This window comes from Myotis davidii, unplaced genomic scaffold (assembly GCF_000327345.1).
Source record: "Myotis davidii unplaced genomic scaffold, ASM32734v1 scaffold462, whole genome shotgun sequence".
Taxonomy (NCBI): Eukaryota; Metazoa; Chordata; class Mammalia; order Chiroptera; family Vespertilionidae; genus Myotis; species Myotis davidii.
In genome coordinates this window covers 918,114-923,213 of record NW_006293237.1, presented here as the reverse complement: position 1 = coordinate 923,213, position 5,100 = coordinate 918,114, and positions in this window count along the sequence as shown.

Below are 5,100 nucleotides of genomic sequence, written 5' to 3'. Positions count from 1 at the left end.
TGGAGGCATGGAGGATGGGCCAAGACCTGCCCCTGTGCCCACCAAAGCCTCTCAGACCACAGTTCCTTTCAAGGTGCACAAATTCATGCACTGTGCCCCTAGTATTAAGATAATAATAATTTTAAAGTGTTTATGAGTTCTTTGGTGTTTTATTTCCCCCCTCAGTGTGGTTAAGGTACTTAGTTGATATAGAGTTAGGTTCATTTGCTTTCAGCTTTAGGTTTTCCCATTCCCATTCTTAATTGATGTTATTTTCTGAATATGAAGAACATTGATCACAAAAGTCAAAACTAATCAGAAAGGAATATTCAGAGACATACAGCTCCCTCCTGATCCCCTACAGCTCCATGTCCCACCCCTTGGAGGTAGCCACCTTCTTTGTTTTCTGGGTTATCCTTCTGCTGTTTCTTTTTGTAATGCTTAGCACATGTGCATCTATTTTCTTATTTTCCCTTCTTCATTACTCAAAAGCACCACACTGTATATTCTCTTTGCACTTTGCTTTTCCTGCTTAACAATAACTTCTGTAAATCTTTCTACATCGGATCACAGAGAAGTTCCTTGATCTTTTTCAAGGCTGCATAATACTCCATATTTTTAAATTTTGATATAGTGAAATATACCTGTCTTTATGCTTTTTTGCCTTATTTAAGAAAGTTTCAGAAAATTTCCTACTACAAAGTCATTTGTCTTATATTTAATTTTCATGGTATTTGAATTTTGTTTTCACATTTATATCTGTAAGTCCTCTAGAAATGATTTTTGTCCTTTCAGAGTCTACCATCTTCATATCCTTCACTTAAATATGATAATTATCTCCATAAGGTGTTGTACATTTTGTTAGTTTTACTCCCAGATACCTCTTCATTGTCATTGTTCTGGTGAATTATATCTCCTTTGTCTTCAACTCATTTTCTATTTGGTGATTGATACGGATACTAGTGATTTATACAGGATGTCCCCCCAAAAATGTATGCTGACACTTTGAATAATTATAAAGGTAGTGTTTATTAAAATACATTTCACTTTCAAATTGAATAATTATAAAGGCAGTGTTTATTAAAATACATGTCATTTTCAAAATTGAGCTATCAGCTGTTACAGTGTGTATACATTTGGGGGGGTCATTTATCTGGCTACCGACCTTGGTGCACTTTTTATTAATTTTAATAATTCTCTTTTTTGTAATATACAATCCATAATCCAATAATCCTCAAGTGCTGGTCATTAGGTCTCATTTTTGTAATCGCCATCTGCTCATTTCTTTTTCTTTTTGCATTGGCTGGTCCTTCCAATGAAAGGCCAGCAGTGGCGGTGTTAGCAGGCAGAGGGAATGGTCCTGCCTCAATTCCTATGGCAGCTAGAGGGCTTTTGGTAGCTAATCTCCGTTAGGTTACAGAAGTTGTCATCTAGTCTTTGTTTTATCTTTTTAAATATATTTTTATTGATTTCAGAGAGGAAAGGAGAGGGGGAGAGAGATAGAAACATCAATAATGAGAGAGAACCGCTGAACGGCTGCCTCCTGCATGCCTCCCAGTGAGGATCAAGCTCGCAACCTGGGAATGTGCCCTGAACCAGAATTGAACTATAACCTCCTGGTTCATAGGTCGATGCTCAACCACTGAGCAACACCGGCCGGGCTCTAGGCTTTGCTTAATAAGAATTCTCATCAGGTACAGGTGTTGAACCTCCCTCCCTCCTGCCCCCCAACCCTCCCCGGCCTTCCTGCTGCAGTTTGACAATCTGTTTGAGGCAGCTCTGCCTCTGTATCTATTATTGTTCAAAAGTTTATAATGGTCTCTATTATCCATGAATGAGTGAGATCATGTGGTATTTTTCCTTCATTGACTGGCTTATTTCACTTCTAACCCCTTTTCTCACAGGGCCCCAGGTGGAAAACCTTCCCTTTCTCTCACCAATCTGAGCTCCATGTCTGTGGCCCGGACCCCTAGCCCAGCCAGAGTGGGAGCTCCATGAATGTCCGTGTTCTTGAACGATAACTATTTTGTGCAGGCAGAGGTCTAGGAGCTGGAGGTGCCTCGGGCAACCACTGGTTCCCTGCCTTTGCAGAGTCCATGGTCAAGAAAGGGAAACGGGCATCTCTCACCTGGACAGAAGCGAGGTTGTGAAGTAATGATGCTGGTGACAGGAGCGCGCTGAGCAGAGCATGACTCTGGTCACAAAATTCAACACAGCAGAGCCACTCTCCTGTGGCACCATCTTAGTGTCATAATCCACAGTGTAATAGTTATTTTTCACTTAAAACAAATATTTTAATTTCACAAAATGCATACAATAGACTGGGGCATGGGTGCCACACGAGGCTTTGGCACGCGTGCGTCCCACTTCTGTGGAACATTCTCCTGCCCCCGCTGCTCATCCTTCAGGTTTCACAGTCAAGGTCACATACTCAGAGCCCTTTCCCTGAGCCCATGCCTGTGAATCTCAATCCTGATTGTTCACTTCGGAGCACTTCTCCCAATTCATTGGTGTTTTTTTTTAACTTGTGGGCGGAATCTTCTCCGTCCTGGGGCCCAGGACCCAGCCTGCTCTAGGCTGGGCCTCAACACCCGTGGGCAGAATAAGCGAAGGGAGGGGTTATGAAGATGAAATGAGGTGAGCTGTGGAAAAGTGCCCAGCACGGCATCTGCTAACAAAGTGCTTTTGGCATTTCTTTGAACCATGAGGTCTGAATGGAATGTAAGTTTCGGAAAATTGGTAACCAAAGCAGTGGAATTGAGAGCATTTCCTGGCAGGATGGCTTTAACCACTTGATCACGTGGCTGTGGAGGTGGCCCCCAGCCCTTCTTGAGCGACCCTGGCCTAAGTCACGGAACTCTCTTAAGTTAGAACACATGTTCCCATCAGCCTAGCTGCCGATCGAGGACAGATCTTGTCACACAGGCTGCCCCTCCAGCCCCTGTTCTTGGAGCTGCACTCGCTGACCAAGGGCCAGTTCTCCACTGTGAGGCCTTGGGGCTCTGAAATAGAAGCCACTGCCCTAGCCAGTTTGGCTCAGTAGATGGAACGTCGGCCCATGGTCTAAAGGATCCTGGATTTGATTCCTGGTCAAGGGCACATACCTCGGTTGCAGGCTTGATCCCCAGCCCCGGTTGGGGCGCATGCAAGAGGCAACCAATTGATGCGTCTCTCTGTCTCTCCCTCTCCCTTCCACTCTCTCTCTCTAAAAAAAAAAATAAAAAAAAAAAATCAATGGAAAAAGTATCTTCAGGTGAAGATTAACAAAACAAAAGAAGAAAATAGAAGCCACCAAGGCAGGGGTTCTGGAAATGGTGCCTTTAAGTGGAAAGGGGGTCAGCCAGTGGATGAGACAAAGGTGGCCCTTGGAGTGGCAGGCTGTAACCCTGGAGAGGGTGCCTGTGGCAGGAGGGGCTCTCAGTCTGAAAGTCTCAAAGTTGGCCTCAAAGCTGGGAGAAGCAAGGGTAGCCAGTGGGGGTGCTGACATGTTGGGCTATTTGATTCTTTTGACAAAATGTTAGGGGCAGAAATAGATATTGGGGACCAGCTATAAGTATAAGAAATATTATTCATGCTCTGTTAACCGTGATGGTTTTGTTCTGATTAAAGAAGGCACATTCTAACCTGGCTGGGAGTTGCACGCGGGACCTGGGAGCTCACCTGGAAATGCAGCCCGTCCTCTCCATCTGGGAGCTGCCTATTATCATGGAAAGATCAACAACCTTGTAGCAGAAACCAGAGCCGCCAGCCCTTTGCATACCCGCAGGCCTGTGGAAGTCCCCAGCCCACATTACCTGCAAATTGCCCATTTGCCTTTTTGCCTAATTCCCCAGGTAATCTTTTTTTTTAAATATATTTTATTGATTTTTTTACAGAGAGTAAGGGAGAGGGATAGAGAGTTAGAAACATTGATCAGCTGCCTCCTACACACCTCCTACTGGGGATGTGCCCGCAACCACGGTACATGCCCTTGACCGGAATCGAACCTGGGACCTTTCAGTCCACAGGCCGACGCTCCATCCACTGAGCCAAACCGGTTAGCTCCCCAGGTAATCTTCATCCTTCTACCCAATATATGCAGCTGGCTGATGGGGGGCTGGCTGCAGAGCAGATTTTTGTGGGTGACCTGCTGCTCGCCCATACTGCCGGCAGGATTGGAATAAACGCTCATGTATGATCCAACCCTGTCTCTGCCGAATTGGCTCAAGTAGTGACAGGCTGACCGGACCCATTGATTGTCCAGTTACAAAAATATGTCAGCTAGTTTCTCTGTGCCCCCTTCTTTCCACCTGGGATACTCAGGGACACACATAGAAGGCAGTCCCACTTCTCACTACTTTTCTATACCCGTGAGTTCCTCAGAGACTCTATCACCTGCCCTCCCCTAGGAGGGGGACTTGAAACTGGCTTTCAAGGCCTCAGGTAGGACCCAGAGCCTCAGGAGCCCAGAGCTCCTCCACAGCCCCTCTTTCCTGGGCTTTGCAGCATAGGGGCCCTGCCACCCTCCACATATTACTTCATCAGGTACTGTGCTTTCAAGGGACCTGTCATGCTTTAGGCACCATTGAAACAGCTCCCTCCAACTGTACATCCTGACTTGAATCAGGGCCAGAGGGAGGCCCACCTTGACACTTGTGAATTGTCATGTCCTGGGCATGCATTTTTTAATATATATTTTTATTGATATCAAAGAGAGAAACATCAATGATGAGAAAGAATCATTGATCAGCTGCCTCCTGCACGCCCCACACTGGGGACCGAGCCTGCAACCCGGGCATGTGCCCCGACTGGGAATCGAACGTGACCTCCTGGTTCATAAGTCAAAGCTCAACCACTGAGCCACACTGGCTGGGCTGGGCATGGATTTTTGAGGGCTCACTAACCCGACATGGTCACCTGAGCGTTCTCATTAGCCGAGATGGATGAAGGGAACCATCCTGGACCTGATGTTAAAAATCATCTTTCCTTTTGTCCTAGAAGTTGTTAAAAAGAAATGTCCCTGCTTCGGGACTCCATTACTCAAGTTCAAATGCATGGAGCCACCTTGGGACAGACACCAGAAGTGACATGGAATTGCCATCATGAGTTCTGATCTCAATGACAATGATAAGAATGTGGGAG